General features: G+C 45.8%; 1 protein-coding gene across 3 annotated transcripts in view; it reads right to left on the bottom strand.

The window, feature by feature from the left end:
• Positions 1-17,685, bottom strand: part of fhit (fragile histidine triad diadenosine triphosphatase) — a 1,230,589-nt gene that overhangs the window by 103,183 nt on the left and 1,109,721 nt on the right. The window lies entirely within an intron of this gene.

Genomic DNA, 17,685 nt, shown 5'->3' with positions numbered 1-17,685 from the left:
CAGGTGGCAGGACATTGTAGTCTCATGTCTGGGGGAACTTTTAGAAGGCATAACCACAGCTGTGGAAGTTTGGAGCCTGACACCCATCTCCAGTGTGCCCTCCTGGGAAACTCGTCTCGCCACCTTGACTGAGCGCTTCCTCAACTGAGGCATATACCAGAAGCATGGGAGCCATTCATTTCCTTCCCTTCTGGACATTAGATGAGGACAAAGACCAACCATGGCACCAGCAGAACCAGGAACAACAGCAGCAGCACCAACAACAGGAGCGCCAAGCTGCTGCTCACCCACCTGAAGCTGCACAGGCCAGAAGGGGCCAGCGCATGGAAGCCCATCAGTGCAGGAGATACCCCTCAAACAGGGTCTACAGACACAGGGTCAGCTTCCTCAACATGTCTGAGCAGCAGTGCCAAAGGCGGCTCCGACTTTCGCGAGAGGTAGTGGGTGACATCTGCGCAATGCTGCAACAAGACCTGCAGCCCAGAGGACCAGGTATACAACCCTTACGAGTGGCCATCAAAGTAACCACCGCACTCAACTTTTTTGCCTCAGGCTCATTCCAGGGATCAGCAGCAGACATCAGCGGCATCTCCCAGGCGGCCACACACACTTGCATCACGCAGGTAACCGGTGCCCTCTTTGCCATCGCGCACAATCACATCCATTTCACCAAGGATCAAGCAAGTGTCATGGCGCGTGTGGTTGGATTAGCTAATCTGGCAGGCTTTCCAAGGGTGCAGGGCATCGTTGACTGCACACATGGCCCTTAAGGCACCCCATCGCAATCCAGGTATTTTTGTCAACCGCAAGGGCGTCCACTCCCTTAACGTTCAGCTGGTGTGTGACCACAAGAAGGAAATTTTGCATGTTTGTGCCAAGTACCCTGGCAGTTGCCATGACTCCTTCATACTGCGCCAGTCTAGTGTGCCTCCGCTGTTCAGTCCGCCAGACCAACTTAACGGATGGTTACTTGGAGACAAGGGCTATCCCCTGAAGACGTGGCTAATGACGCCGTTGAGGAGCCCATCCAATGAAGCTGAGGAGAGTACAACTCCAGCCACATGTCCACCAGAACCATAATCGAGCAAACCATCGGTTTGCTGAAGATGCGCTTCAGATGCCTGGATAGATCAGGTGGAGCCCTGCAGTACTCAGCAGCCAGGGTCTCCAGAATCGTCGTGGTTTGCTGTGCACTTCACAACATGGCACAGCGTCATGGCTTGCAGATTCCTGAGGACCAAGTGGCTCATCACATATCCTCCTCAGATGAGGAGGAGGAGGAGGAGGAGGAGGAGGAAGAGGAGGAGGAGGAGAGCGAAAACGAACATCTTGCAGAGGCCCATCAACCAGCGGCAGCAGTACGCGAGAACATTGCTGCCCGGGATGCAAGGAACGCACTCATCTTGGCCAGATTTGCTGAGCCTAGCCAATCAAGCACTTTTACCTCGCAGTTTCTTACCTGAGCATCGACAATGGCCAAGGTCCAGCGGATTCCTAGCAATTTGACCACCATACTGACAATTGCAAGTAATCCTAAGCCCTCAAAGTGAAAGTCCCATTCGCGAAATGACACACACCATAACTACAGCAGTAGCCATCAGATTTTTTATTTACATTATTCATCTGATGGCTTTTTCACAGAAAACATCAAATTTCACCCTTGTGACTACCCTTGTGACTATTTGTGCAGTATCTTTCTATTACGCGTGCTCCTATGTGGTGCTTCCCCTGTGGCTTCAGCAAATGTGGAGGCCCCTTGCTCACTTTCCTGCTGCTCCTGTCTCAACACCTTTGGCGGGCGTCCTCTGGGGTTGCGAACCTATGAGGGCTCGGCAACAGTCTGCTGCTCCTGCAGCTGTGCAGGGGTTGAGACGCCGATCACAGATGGGTGTGGACTCTGACCAAGGGCTCTGCAGTGGCATGGAAGTGTGAGTGCTTGGAGAGGAGCCCCCACTTCCTTGATGTCTGCCACCAACTTCACTCTCATGGGTCAGGTCCCCCTCAGCGCTTGCAAGTGGCTTGAGAGCACCTTGCTGCACATCAGGGGGGCCATGGGGACCCGTATCTACACTGGCAGTCCTACTCAGAAGGACTTCCATGAAGGTCTGGTTTCTCTGTTCAATAGATGACCATCGCTCCCCCAAAGATGTTATTCTATTCTGAACACTCACCATGTTTTCTGCACTCTGGCGACTTATCACCTCCATGGAGGTTGCCATCCTTTCCATGGTGATGCGTTCATGCGTCAATGACTCCACAAAGGCTCTGCTCATGTTCGCTATGGACTGCTCCATTCGCTCCACACTCACAGCGACCCTGGAGACAAAAGCTGCCAGAGACTCCTGCATCTGTTCCTGGAGTTCCAACACCACTGATCTTATGGATGGACCCAGAGACAGAGGGTCGACATGCAGCTGAGCCGAGCTGGCAGAGTCCTGCGCCCTCCGACTAGGGCTCTCCACTGCTGTCCCTGTCTCCACAATCTGCTGATGCTCACTTGTGAGCTGTGATACACCAGGTGACAACACTACTCTATGTCCCGAACGTCCCACCGAGGTGTGAGTGTCTGCGCTGGTGCTGGGTGCGCTGAATTCTGCTGACGCTGCGCCCTCAGAGGTTGCAGCTTCCTCTGAGGAGTCTTGACACTCATGCTGTTCCTCCTGGCTAGTGGGGACGGATGCTTGCGATGGTCCTGTGGGGGAGTAAAGGAAAGAGTCAGAGATGTGATGCCAAGGTTACATGCACATTGGACATTGCAGATGATCATAAGTCCATCTGTTAGAGCTTCAGAATCATTATCAGCGACTCATGCAATGTCAATGAGAGAGATGGAAAACTATTCTGTCACCAGCTTGCTGTGATGCACCCCTCTGTCCGTCCCCCACTTGCGCATATTTCTCCACTCCTACGATCTCCAGGACGGCCTCCTCCCAGGGGGTGAGGTGGGCTACTTGTTGTGTATGTAATAGGTATGTTACTTTAAACCTATGGCCAGGGCAGCACTACTTTGTAGGGCGTAGTGATACCATAGTACCACTCCTGGCCATAGGGGTATAAATAGTACTGTGGGTACTGATCTCCCCTCAGTTCCCGCCTGTTGGTATTAAGTAAAGACCTACGTTGAATCTTCCAAGCTGTCTCTTCATTATTGGATTAAGTATAGACACGTACTTTATACTGGCGGCGAGTAAGGTTCGAACTCACCAGTACACGGTGCAACAAAGGAACGGCAGCAGTACGGAGAGAGAAGGAGAGAGGCTTCTTACCAGCCAGCCTGCAGAGTCCAGCGTCAACCGAAGGAGGCCGCCCAGCACTCCAGGTTCGGGAGGAGCGGCAGCAACGGAGCGAGAGAGAGAGGTTTCCAGCGGAGGCTGCAGCAGCTGAGAGAAGAGGCTGAATGGGCACTCCAGCCACGGGGCAAAAGTCCACCCAGGGCCAGGTAAACTGAAATCCTTCCCGGGGAACGGGAGCTGCAAGGGCCAGAACGGGCAGGCAATCTGGGGAACAAATGGAGCCACGAGGACTAGCAAGCCACGAGAGGGGAAGGTCTTTGTTAATAGCGGCGGTGGCAATAACGGGAGCTGCAAGGGCCAAAAATAACGAAGCTGGAGAGAGATCATTAGCCGCAGCAGGAGAAAAGGCGGGAAAAACGCCATCTAGTGGACACAGGGGAAAAGTTTTTTTTTCTCTTCAGCTGTTTAAAATTTAAAAAAAACAAAAACGCCATCTAGTGGAGAAAGGCGGGAAAAGCTCTTCAGCAGTTTAAAATGTCTAAAGAAGGCTGGTTGTCAGCATTTGTTGAGGACACAGAAGAGTGGGATGCCTATATCGAAAGGCATGAACTTTATTGCATAGTAAACAAGGTGGAAGATGACAAAAAGGTAGCAACCTTATTAAATTGTATGGGGGCAAAAACATACGGTCTGCTGAGGAATCTTCTTACTCCAGAAAAGCCAGCAGACAAAACGTATGCCCAAATTGTTGTACGTTAAAGGAACATTTAAACCCTAAGCCACCATTTATAGCGGAAAGGTACCGCTTCTACAGACGCGACCAAAGGAATGATGAGTCGCAGGCAGCCTATTTAGCTGAGCTCAGAAGGTTGTCCAAACATTGCCAGTTTGGAGCCTTTTTGGCGGACGCGATCAGAGACAGATTTGTCTGTGGCATGTTAAATGAGAGTACACGAAAACGGTTGCTAGCCAAGAAACAGCTCAGCCTAGATCAGGCGATTGAAATAGCATCGACCCACGAAGCAGCAGCACAGGGTGCTGCTCAAATGCGACAAAACACAACCTGCTATGACACCCATGAGGTGACATTTCACAAAGGTAAATGCTACCGTTGTGGCAAAACCACCCACGACCAAAGTAATTGTTGGTTTCATGATAAAATATGCCAGCAGTGTGGAAAAAAGGGGCATATAGCGAAAGTTTGTCGGTCGGGTACGAAACCCAATAGTGGGGGCAGTCCGAGCAGTACCAAGGCAAGGACAAAAATACATAAGATGTCTGACAGTAGCTCAGACGAGTCACAGGAAGGCACAAAAGCAGAGCCTAAAGGTCTGGGATGTCTCAAGTTATATGGCGTAGACAAAACGGAGGACCACAGCACAATGTGGGTTAAAATGAAGGTAGCAGGCGTCGAAGTTAATATGGAGCTGGACACGGGTTCGGCCCTATCAGTAATTAATGAACAAGATTATAACAGGCTGTTCAAACGCATTCCCTTAAAGGATACGGAAATTAAATTAAAAACATATACGGGACAAAAAGTTTACCCGAAGGGAAAAATGCAAGTAACAGTTAAATACAACGACAGGAAAGTGCCAGGACTTTATTTATACGTCCTACCAAACGGTGGACCACCACTTTTGGGTAGGGAATGGGTAAGAAAAATCCATTTCGACTGGAAGTCGATACACGAGTTAAAAGTAGAGACCACCAAGGATGATACAACCATTACAAGCAGGCTGTCGAAAATATTGGCAAAAACGCCAGAGGTGTTCCAACAAGGGCTGGGGACCTTAAAGGACATTAGAGCAAAAATAACTATTGCTCAAGACGCAAACCCCAAGTTTTGTAAGGCCAGACCGGTGCCTTACGCCATTCGGCCAGCTGTGGAAGCAGAACTGGATGCCTTAGAGAGTGCAGGTGTCCTTACAAAGATTGAGTGGAGGGAGTGGGCCACGCCCATCGTCCCAGTTATAAAGAAATCTGCAAATAACACACCAAAGAAGGTTCGCATTTGTGGGGATTTTAAGATAACTATTAACCCAGTCCTGCACACGGTACAGTATCCGCTGCCGCGGATAGAGGACATGTTCACATCGTTAGCTGGGGGTAGACACTTTACGACGATTGACCTTTGTCAAGCTTATTTACAGATGGAGGTGGAACAGGACTCGAATAAGCTCCTAACGATTAACACACACAAGGGATTGTACCAGTACAATCGCCTGGTATTTGGTGTGGCGTCCGCCCCGGCAATATGGCAGAGGACCATGGAACAGGTCCTACAGGGCATTCCAGGAACGCAGTGCTACCTGGATGACATCCTGGTGACAGGACAAACGGATAACGACCACCTCGCTAACCTGGAGCGAGTACTTCTGCGGTTGCAACAATACGGACTCAGGGCGAACAAGCAGAAATGTGAGTTTTTCCAGGAACGTATCTCATACTGTTGTCACATTATAGATAAGGAAGGCCTGCATAAGTCCCCGGAAAAGATCGAGGCAGTAGTGAAGGCCCCGCCCCCTGAGAATGTATCTCAGTTACGATCATTCTTAGGCCTTATAAACTATTACCATAAGTTCCTCCCGAACTTATCGTCCATTTCACATCCACTAAATTCCTTGCTGCAAAAGGGAGTCTCCTGGAATTGGGACGAAGCATGTGAGGCTGCTTTTAAAAAGGGTAAACAACTCATTACATCAAAGGAAGTGCTCGCACACTTTGACCCAAAAATGCCAATGAGGTTGGCATGTGACGCCTCCCCGTACAGTATAGGGGCAGTGTTGTCACACAAATTTCCCAACGGGACGGAGAGGCCAATAGCATTTGCCTCAAGGTCGTTAACTACAGCCGAAAGAAACTATGCGCAAATCGACAGGGAGGCCCTCAGTCTGGTGTGGGGTGTAAAAAAATTCCACCACTACCTGCATGGGCAACGTTTCACACTACTGACGGATCATCAACCGTTGGTGTCGATATTTAATCCAACAAAAGGGGTGCCCCTGATGACGGCCCAAAGGCTACAGAGATGGTCACTGTTCTTAGGAGCACACCAGTACCTTATCGAATATAAGGGTACCAAACAGCATGGCAATGCGGATGGCCTGTCGCGGCTACCCTTGCCTGCCGAGATCGAAGAGATAGTACAGGACCCCGTGGAAATATATCATACGGCTGTTATGGAACACTTGCCCATCACCAGCCAATGTATCGAGCGGGAAACACGGAACGACCCGACATTGGCAAGGGTTTACGAGTTAACCGTGAAAGGCTGGCCGGCGCAGGGTGACGCATCATTGCTGGCGTTTTCGGCAAGGAAGGACCAGTTGTCCGTCTGCCGGGGCACATTGATGTGCGGAGCCAGGGTGGTGGTCCCTCAAAAATTACAACATAAAGTGTTGCAGGACTTACACGAAGGTCATCTGGGGGGTGTCAAAATGAAAAGCCTCACCAGAGCCTACGTCTGGTGGCCCGGCATTGACAGGGACATTGAGGAAGTAGCAAAAGCGTGCCAAGGGTGCCAGATGGTACAGAACGTACCACCACAAGCCCCACTACATCCGTGGGAGTGGCCCTCAACGCCATGGCAAAGGATCCACGTGGACTTCGCTGGCCCCTTCCTGGATGCGATGTTCCTTATTGTAGTGGACGCCCATTCAAAATGGCCGGAGGTCATAAAGATGTCATCAACGACAGCCGAAAAGACGGTCGCAGTCTTAAGGACCATTTTTGCCCAAAACGGGGTGCCCGAGCAAGTCTGTTCGGACAATGGGCCACAATTTGTGGCAGAAGAATTTCAAGCATTCCTAAAAAGGAATGGAGTGCGACATTATACATCCGCACCATATCATCCGGCTACAAATGGGCTGGCAGAGCACTTTGTACAGACTTTTAAAAAGGCCATCAAGGCGATGGGGGAGGAAAGGTTGCCACTACAACACAAGGTGGACAACTTCCTATTCGCATACCGTAATGCTGCACATACGGTGACCAACCAGGCCCCCGCCGTCATGTTCTTTAATAGAAGGTTAAGGTCTCGCCTTGAATTGCTCAGACCAAACATTCGGAGAGATGTGGAAAACCGAGTATTTCGTAGGGCTCCTGACAGACAGACACGGAGCTTCGAGGTGGGGCAGCAAGTGTTGGCCCGTGATAATCGGAATGAAAAGTGGCGGTCTGGTACGATAAAGGCCCGCCAGGGACCCTTGATGTACACAGTTGAGACAGGGGAAGGCATAATCAGACGACATGCTGATCAACTTGTGGAGTCCAGAAACCCAACTGATTCACTACCTCAAACGTCTCAGCACATTGTTACAGCGGAATCACGGCCCAGCTCGTCGTTACAGAGGTCTCAGGATTGCGAGGAGTTCAGCACTCCAGTGATCTCCACGGCACAGGATGTGCCATCAGACACCGACGAGTCCAGCGATGAAGGGGTGACGGAAGTACCGCCGCCTACACCGAGACCGACTAGAGAAAGACGTTATCCTAGTCGAGATAGGAGGCCTCCTCAGAGACTGAATCTATAACATGTTTCTGTTTATATATATATAAGTAGACAACTCTTGATGTAAATATGTTATGTATATTGTGTTACCAAATGTTATTAGCCCTAGTTATGGGGCATCTATTGACTTAATTGCACGGGTACGTTTTAATTAAAAGGGGAGGAATGTTGTGTATGTAATAGGTATGTTACTTTAAACCTATGGCCAGGGCAGCACTACTTTGTAGGGCGTAGTGATACCGTAGTACCACTCCTGGCCATAGGGGTATAAATAGTACTGTGGGTACTGATCTCCCCTCAGTTCCCGCCTGTTGGTATTAAGTAAAGACCTACGTTGAATCTTCCAAGCTGTCTCTTCATTATTGGATTAAGTATAGACACATACTTTATACTACTGAGGGTGGTCCTCCTCCTGTCCTCGCTCTTTCTCGCTTATTGTGAGCTCTCTTTTCCTGCAATGAGGGAGACAAGTGGAGGTTGAGTGAGAATGAAGGAGTGAGTGTAGAGATTGCATAGCATAGATACTTAGAAGGAGACAAAGATGGAGTGAGGTGGCAAGACCAAGGGCCCTTCCTGTGTGTTGTCAGTTGTTTTCATAGCATCACAGTGATAGGGAGTGTGAGGGCTGCATAGTCGAATAGTTAGGTGAATGTGACCATAGAGAAAGAGGTAATGGGTAAGGGTGCATGGATGTCAGTTTCAAGTGGGATGTGAGTGCTGGTGAGGAAAGGCAATGGGTGATGGGAAATTCATACTCACTTTTCCAGTGCGCAGAAGGTCATGAAATCTCTTCCTGCATTGAATCCAGGTTCTGCGGGTTACTGATAATGAGTTGACCTCCTCTGCCACCTGGATCCACACAGCCTTGGTCTGCTGGGGAGGCTTCTTCCTCCCTGAAGAAGGGAAGAGCACCTCTTTGAGCTCTTGCTCCCTCAACTAAAGCCTGCAAGGCAACGTCATCAAACCTCGGAGCAGCCCTAGCTCTTGCGCTGGCCATTCTGCCTCCAGGTCCCTGTAGCATGAAAGGCCAAAAGGTTGGCAGTCTGCAGAAGAAGCAAGGCTTGTTGCAGACCTTAAATACAGCAGCAATGATGATGTCATCGGAGGCGACTTTCAGACTGGAAAAACTCATTGGCCATGGGTTCCCACACGTTGGAACTCAATTGGCCAATTAAGTTAAAATCGCATCAATCTCCCACATCGATTTAGATTCGGGTGGATAACACGAAATGCGGATTACACGAACCCAGCCCGCCCCTGAATTAAAATCCAGCCCCTAGAGCCTGCTCTTGCCGTGTTCAATGAAATCGCCTCCTGCTTTAAAAAATATCAGAAGGCTCACTGTGCGTTTACACCAAATAAGAAACCTCTTCTATATAGACTGGAAAAAAAATCCATTTTAATGATATTTGAACTCAAGTACATGGAGAATAATTGACAGCTAGCAAGGTTAATAATCTTATCAAAGAGTTCAGATAACATTATATCTGTGAGAGCTAAGTCTTCAAATGACCCCAGATGATCTATATTTATAATGTAAATTGTAAACTTCATGAAGGTAGTTTTACTAAATTGGGGAACCTATTTTTGCCAACGGCTGTTCCTATGGTGAACATTAACAGCATTTAATGTTGTTAACAAGTGACAATGTCCCCACTGAAGGATTACTGATTGTGATTTAAGGTAAGATAACAAGATCAGAATATATTCCAGCATCCTTCCTCCATTGTCAAACTGCCATTTATGTACAAATGCACATACAATTGATTCAGAACAGATCTAGCAGCTCAAAACTGGGCATTCATAAGGCACTGTGGGTCATCAGCAGCAGCAGAATTGTATTCCACCACAATCTGCAACCTCATGGCCCAGCATATCCCTCAATCTACCATTACCATCAAGCCAGGGGACCAAACCTGGTTCAATAAGGAGTGTAGAAGAGCATGCCAGGAACAGCACCAGGTGTACCTAAAAATGAGGTGCCAACCTGGGGAAGCTGCAACACTGGACTACATGCATGCTAAAAAGTGGAAGCAGCATGCTATAGACAGGGCTAAGCGATCCCACAATCAACAGATCAGATCAAAGCTCTGCAGTCCTGCCACATCCAGTCGTGAATGGTGGTGGACCATTAAACAACTAACGGGAGGAGGAGGCTCCATGAATATCCCCATCCTCAATGATGGTGAAGCCCAGCACGTGAGTGCAAAAGACAAGGCTGAAGCGTTTGCAACCATCTTCAGCCAGAAGTGCCGAGTGGATGATCCATATCAGCCTACTCCTGAGTCCCCACCATCACAGAAGCCAGTCTTCAGCCAATTCGATTCACTCCACGTGATATCAGGAAATGGCTGAGCGCACTGGATACAGCAAAGGCTATGGGCCCCGACAACATCCTGGCTATCGTGCTGAAGACTTGTGCTCCAGAACTAGCCATGCCTCTAGCCAAGCTGTTCCAGTGCAGCTAAAACACTGGCATCTATCTGACAATGTGGAAAACTGCCCAGGTATGTCCTGTCCACAAAAAGCAGGACAAATCCAACACGACCAATTACCGCCCCATCAGTCTACTCTCAGTCATCAGCAAAGTGATGGATGGTGTCATCGACAGTGCTATCAAGCGGCACTTACTCACCAATAACCTGATCACAAATGCCCAGTTTGGGTTCCGCCAAGACCACTCGGCTCCCGACCTCAATACAGCCTTGGTCCTAACATTGTCGCTGGGTCCAATTCCTGGAACTCCCTCCCTAACAGCATTGTGGGAGTACCTTCACCACACAGACTGCAGCGGTTCAAGGCGGCGGCTCACCGCTACCTTCTCAATTGCAATTAGGGATGGGCAATAAATGCTGGCCTTGCCAGCAACGCCCACATCCCATATACGAATAAAAATATATATATAATAGTATTGATTATTTTTAACATTTTGAAAAAGGGGCCACTGCTGGCTGTGATCTCCTAAAGTTATATAATATCTACCAAGGTGAAGAACTCCATACACATTTAGAAGCACGCTAGATGTTTCAGAAGCATCTGCCTTTTGTTTACATTTTAGTTTTAGTTTTTTTTAAATCTCATTTTTCCAACTTTTCAGATTCTTGGCTAAGGTATGCTTACATGAGGAATCGTACTATTTCTCATAGATCTGTGACACATGCTTGCAATATGTCTGTTTGCAAACGGGGAATGGTAAGAATTATGCTGGCAATAAACTAGGCAATTCTACCGTAGTCATGATGTTGCATGTGATATCATGTCTACCTTTCGATTCCTTACTGCTTTAAAATTTTACACTTATCAGAGCAAATGAGCTCTGGAGGGTATTTGGCCCATCGTACCTGCACTGGTGTTAGCTCCAGATCAAAGCTATTTACTTGAAATCTATTCTCTCCTTTTTCACAATATATTAAATATTTTCTTTTAAGCTTTGAACTTTGGTTAGACCACACTCGGAGTACTGTGAACAGTTCTGGTCTCCATATTATAAAAAAAGAAATAGAGGCACTGGAGAAGGTGCAAAGGAGATTTACTAGAATGATACCAAAACTAAGATGTTATACCTCTCAGGAAAGACTGAACAGGCTGGGGCTCTTTTCTCTAGAAAAGAGAAGATTGAGGGGTGACCTGATAGAGGTCTTCAAGATTATGAAAGGGTTTGATGGGTGACATGAATCTTGTCATTCATGTGGAAATGACTTATGAAGTAATACTGGGTGGCCTGCTGGTGGCGCTGTCCAGGGAGAGTATAAATACTCGGGCATGGGCCCAGCTTGCTCAGGAACTAGTGAAGGACACAACTAGACCTCCATGTTGAAAAACAGTTGATTAAAGCCTTGTTTAATACTCAGACCAAGTGCCTAGTAGTTTTCTTACGTCAATGGGGTAGACTTCGAGATGTTTCCACTTGTGGGCGAGACCAGAACTAGGGGCCATAAGTATAAGATAGTCACTAATAAATCTAATCGGGAATTCAGGAGAAACCTCTATATCCAGAGAGTGGTTAGAATGTGGAACTCGCTACCACAGGCAGTAGTTGAGGCGAATAGTATACATGCTTTTAAGGGAAAGCTAGATAAGCACATGAGGGAGAAAGAAATAGATGGATATGTTGATGGTGTTAGATGAAGAGAGGTGAGAGGAGGCTCATGTGAAGCATAAACACCGGTATGGACCTGCTGGGCCGAATGGCCTGTTTCTGTGCTGTAAATAATTTGTAATATCTCCTTTGAATATAACTCCACTTCAATATCCACTTGCCGTAAAGTACATTTTAAAATACATGAGCAATACCACGGGAGACCCACTAGTATAAATATTTTTGAAACTCATACCAAGTTCAGATTTTAGTGGAGAAAAACCGCATACCTTTTCTCTCTCTGCATATGCATATTCTATATATTTTTTTCTTTTTGATATAAATCGGCTTGACAAGTGTAAGAAGAACTTCATTTGGTGCTAGTTTGTTAATGCTAACACCTTTGCTAGATTCACAGTCAATTTAATTAAAAATATAACAGATTACAAGGCTGCTAAAAAGGTTGCTGAAAAAAAATCAATCAGTCTTTGATGGTGTTTGCAATGTGTTACAATTCAATCTGCGAGCTGCTTCCACACATCAGCTTGGGAGCTAAAACTGCACAGTGATGAAAATGTGAGCATTGCGTGATTGTGTTAATTCAAACCCTGAGCCATGCAGTATCACTGATAATAAATCAGAAAATCCACAGACAATAGCATTAACCACTGGGAGCGAGTTCAACAACTCTCTGTCAGTCAGTTTGTTTCTTTTTCCCAACCAACTTTCCTCCTCAATGCTACTGAAGTTGATCCTTATGTTGTTTTGTACCCATTGGTCCTTGAATCTATTGATCTAGCTGCAGCAGTCTGTATTCATTTAGACTCAGAGTAAGAGAATAAAATACCATGGAGATACTGATTTTGCTCAAATGTTAAAGCCAGAGGCTGACTCTTTTTATTTTTACAGACATATTGCTGTCCATGTAGCAGCTGTACTACAATATTTTGATAGTGTTTCTGTGAAGCACTAATAAGTTATTGAGCATGTGCTAGAAGTCTTTCTCTCCCTCTTCCCCCCGCATATGTAGTTACAAGTTAAAGAGGGAACCATGCTCAGATGGTTAATCATACAGTCTTTATACTGGGAAAGGTAAAATTGATCTTTACAACCAATAGCATTCATATTTATTCAATTTCATTATACACAGTGGGTTTTCAATAAGGTACAGTGCATCTCCGAAAAGTAATTGAGCCCAAGTTAACAACTGTGCATACTTAAACTTGGGTTGTATAATTCATATTACATTGACCAAATTCAAAACTACATTCATTAAAGCTGCTGTTTTTGTCAAATTAGACAGCTACTCTTCATCATGGTAGATAACTGAAATGACAGAAATTCTCAAGAGTGAAAGGGTTAATGAAGCTGTAAAAATATTGCTTAACAGAGACCCTAGTGAAATAAAAAACCTTACATCTCTGCTAGACGTGAACACTTTCAATCAATTAAATGGTTAGCAGCAAAAGAATTAGTGTAGATTTACTAACACATCAATAACTGTGATTCTTTCTACTCATCCCTAACAAACCGAGAATATTCTAAATTGACTGATTCGTGCTACATAAAAGCAGTCACAAACTGAACGATTTATTGTCACCTGAATTCTCTTTAATCCAATCATAATATGAAAACTATTTCAAAATGTCATTAAACCAAATGTATAACTAACTGCATCCATAATAAGGTAAAAGCAACAGCCATTTTATCAGCCTATGAGGTAACTTAGTATGCAGCACTGTTGTTGACCCAGTTTGTTGCAAAGCCCAACAATTGTATTCATTCTCTGAATATTCTGTTGTCTGGAAAGGTTGCATTTTGCCATTGAGCAACCTGAACTGGTTTTAAAAAAATACAGAACTATATATTATCAAAAACAACTGATTGTGGAGCTAATTTCAACTTGACAGAGTAATCAGCTCAAAGGTTTAAAAGCACAGTTTAATAATCTGTCCCACACTGGAAGATAAAACATTCTGTCCCGTATTGGAGTACACAGATGCTATAAATGTAAGTGTTGAAAGCAACTCATTTTAGTCCCACTAAGCAGTCACAGAGCCAAACATTATAGTTGATTCTGTGATTCGTGATACAAACAAGTTATTTTGGGGTATAACAGGCCAAGGGTTTTAATAAAATCCCTTGGAGAATTTCCAATATGGCGGCAAAACCCTGCTGAATGAGATGAAAACTATCTGACCAATAACTACGGGCAGCATTAAAATAGCCTGAACTCAATAATCCACTGAGGAAAATAAAAGATTAAAAAAAAACTGCCTTAAAATGGTTCAAATCAAATTTGTGGTGTAACTAGAATACACAATCGAAAAATTGGAAAAACCAATTAATCATACTTCTTGTATCAACATTAATTAAAACCTTCAGAGAGAAATTCAACTTTGACACTTGACATCTTTACTTAGGTTAATGTATACGCAGCATAGTCTATCTCATGTAAGATAGCATTTTTTTTCTTAATTTTTAAATTCATTCTTGGGATGTGGGCATCGCTGGCAAGGCCTGCATTTATTGACCATGACTAGTTGCCCTTCAGAGTCAACCATATTGGTGCGAGACTGGAGTCACACATAGGCCAGACCGAGTAAGGACTGAATCAGTTGTATTTTTTTAGTGCCAATCTGACATCTTCATGGTCATTTTTAATGATACCAGCATTTTTATTTCCATATTTTTTTGAAACCGAATTCAAATTCTCAAACTGCCCTGGTGGGATTTGAACTGATGGCTTCTGGATTATTATGCTTGCCTCTGTATTACCAGTCCAGTAGCATAAGCACCATACTACCGTGCCCTTTCTTTGAGCTTTATTAGGCTCATTTCTTCATTAAGGCCATTCCTTCACATAGCACAAAATTGAGGGCAAACAGCCAGCATCAACATACGAGAGCAGCACAACACTCAGCAGAAACCGCAGCGTAGCAATGATTACTTGAAGATTCTCTTCCGAGTCCGTATGTTCGAGAATCTCTGTATGCACACATTTTCAGTGATGCTAAATTCCTCACACGAGCTTGCCCGGATGCAATTGTAATTGAGGCATCCATTAAAAGCAGGGAAAAGAAGACAGATCTTGCTCTGGGCTGAGTTGCCATGCTACTTAATGTAGTAGATGGTCTGAAAAAATAAGCATCTGCTAAGTTGTCTAGTTTGACAAAGTACGGATGGTTTAAATATGCTATCCTGCAGCTATTTCTATCTGGAGAAGATGGCTGTGGCTTTCTGGAACAGACAAAACACTACAAGAAACCCTCTATGGACTGAGAAATAGATTTTATAGGAAGGCTATGTGGGTCAAAAGAGTTAACATTGGGGTTTTAACAAAAATAACTTATGCACGTATGAAATGGTAGAGTAGTGATTAATCTTTTTCTTTCAGGTTGAAGGTAATATTATTATTTTCAACATGACTAGCCATTGCGTGAATGAAAAATGCAGATTGATGATACATGCTGATGTTCAATCAAGAAATACTTTTCAATTTGTTTATGTAAGCACTGTTGGAAAATTTAGCGCAAACTTATAAAGCACCTTGTTTTTTTTAAGTGACAACAGTTGAAGAGTTGGTTGAGAAACATTAACCCACAACTTCATGTGAAAGGAGCAGATGTAGCAACCCCAGTACATATAAAAAAAATTAAATCAGATCATAACCTTCCCTTGTTTTTGACCTTTAAAATGAAAAAATTGTCTTCGAGCTGGGTCAATGAGCAAATAGGAGCACAAAGCTCCATTATTGCCCTATTTTTCGCCTTTCAATATGAATTAGAGTTTTTATTCTCCAGAGACACAGATTATTGAGCCATTCACTACAGCTGCTGTTTTATTTTACTTCACCTGTCCAAACTTTGGACAGGGGATTTTATCAGCAAATTGACATTAAAGAAATGAAAAGATGCAAAATGTGATACACATATGTCTTTGAACCTAAAAGCAGTAACATCCCTCTATAATAAAAACAGAAAATGCTGAAAATACTCAGCAGGTCAGGCAGCATCTGTGGAAAGAGAAACAAAGTTAATGGCCGGAATTTTCCGGGGTGGTAGCGGGCGCGATCGGTGGCAGGTCGGGTGGGAAAGTTGTTAGTTTTGACAGTGGGTCAGGAACCCGTTGTCATCTCGCTCCCACACGCCTTTCCCCCAGGCGCATCTGTCATCGTGGGGCCGACCCGACCGGCAGCGACGGGCGACCCAATTGAGATGATTATCAGGAAGTTTACAGGCACTTAAGAGCCTTTTTCACTTACTTTTTAAATTTCCCTGCATGGCCACGGGATTCACGCAGCTCAGGAACGTCTGTCAACCTGAGGCGGGAGTTCCGTGGCCATTGCTCTAGCTGATTACTTGAAAGCATGGAATGTACAGTAAAAGCTCCCACCTGACATATGATCACTTTCCTCAGGCAGAAGCTGTTGCTCAGTCCATTTACAGCACAGATTCTGCAGGCTGCAAGTGTTTCCAGCAAAATCGCCATCCAGTGCCATTACATTGGAAGAACTCTCTCCGCATTGACAGAATCTGTACTTCACCTGCCATCTATTCCATCAACATGGGTGCCGTTTATAATGTCTCACCTTGGTCCTCAGAATCGGGCCACGATGAGCTCCAACACCAGCAGCACCAACAACGCCACCAACCTTCTCCGTGATTACTTGATGCTGCACAGGACACAGGGCATCAGCACCCGAGCACATGGCTGCCCGGGAGGCCTCATCATGGCCAGATTTAGTTAACTTTACGCTGTACCCCCTGGCTGCCACATGATGCGCCAAGTTGGTACCACCCCACACCAACACCATAAAGCATCCCTACAATGACCAAGCCATTCCTTTCAGACATCACCATTGCGGGAGATACCGTTATGTCTCAGCATTCACTGCAACTCACTAAGCCACTTCCAAAGGTGCACACGAATCTGTCCAAGACTGGAAAGTGTTCAAAATAAAGATTTTTATGTTTGACACCACATTAACAGAAGCTTTACATAAACATTACATAAAACACCCAAATGGCTACCCTTGTGTGTTGTTAGTTGTTATGATTGCACTAGGTTGAGGGTGAGTGTGAGGGATGGCTAGTGAGATGGTAATGTGATAATGTAGATAGAGAGGGATTGGTGGACGTGCAAGGTAAGTTGGTGTGAGTAAGGATGTGCAGGAGTAGGGTAGGGAAGGCAGAGTGATGGGGATGCGATGAGAGGCACAGCAGGATGCAGTTGAGTGTGGCTTTGTACTAATGTTTCCTGATCTAATAAAATCATTGAAACGTTTGCGGCACTGCACCCAGGTCCTCCTGACTATATCCCGGCTTGTGGCTTCCTCTGCAATCTGCAACCACACTGTCTTGGTCTCCTGGGGAGATCTCTTCCGCCCATCGGAAGGGAAGAGGACCCCCCTGCGTGCTCTGACCCCCTCCATAAGCATATGGAGGAAGTCATGGGAGAACCTGAGTGCAGCCCTCTGCCTTTGTGCAGTGTTTGTAGCACTCCAATACTGCAGCACACTGACAGCACTATGTTAGATAAAACTTCAAATGTAATGTGGCCATGGTCCCTTTAAAGATACTGGCTGAAACCGCATCATGAATGACATCACCAGACCCTCTCCATCTCTTTGGGCCAGGTAACGCACTGGGTGGGCTTAATAGGCCCCATTAAGGTAAGTTCATTTTCAACAGCAGGATGGAGCCAGCAGCGGGGTCGCGACCCGCCACAGACACCGGCTGCTCCGGACCCGCCTAGGTAGGGAAAATTCCGAACAATGTTTCAGGTCGATGACTGAGCGGAAATGTTAACTCTGTTTCTCTCTCCACAGATGCTGCCTGACCTGCTGAGTATTTCCAGCA

Source organism: Somniosus microcephalus, chromosome 11, assembly GCF_052327205.1.
Source record: "Somniosus microcephalus isolate GS21.2 chromosome 11, FLI_Smic_1.0, whole genome shotgun sequence".
Lineage (NCBI taxonomy): Eukaryota > Metazoa > Chordata > Chondrichthyes > Squaliformes > Somniosidae > Somniosus > Somniosus microcephalus.
The sequence above is the reverse complement of the archived record's forward strand: the minus strand, read 5'-3'. Positions and strand labels throughout refer to the sequence as shown.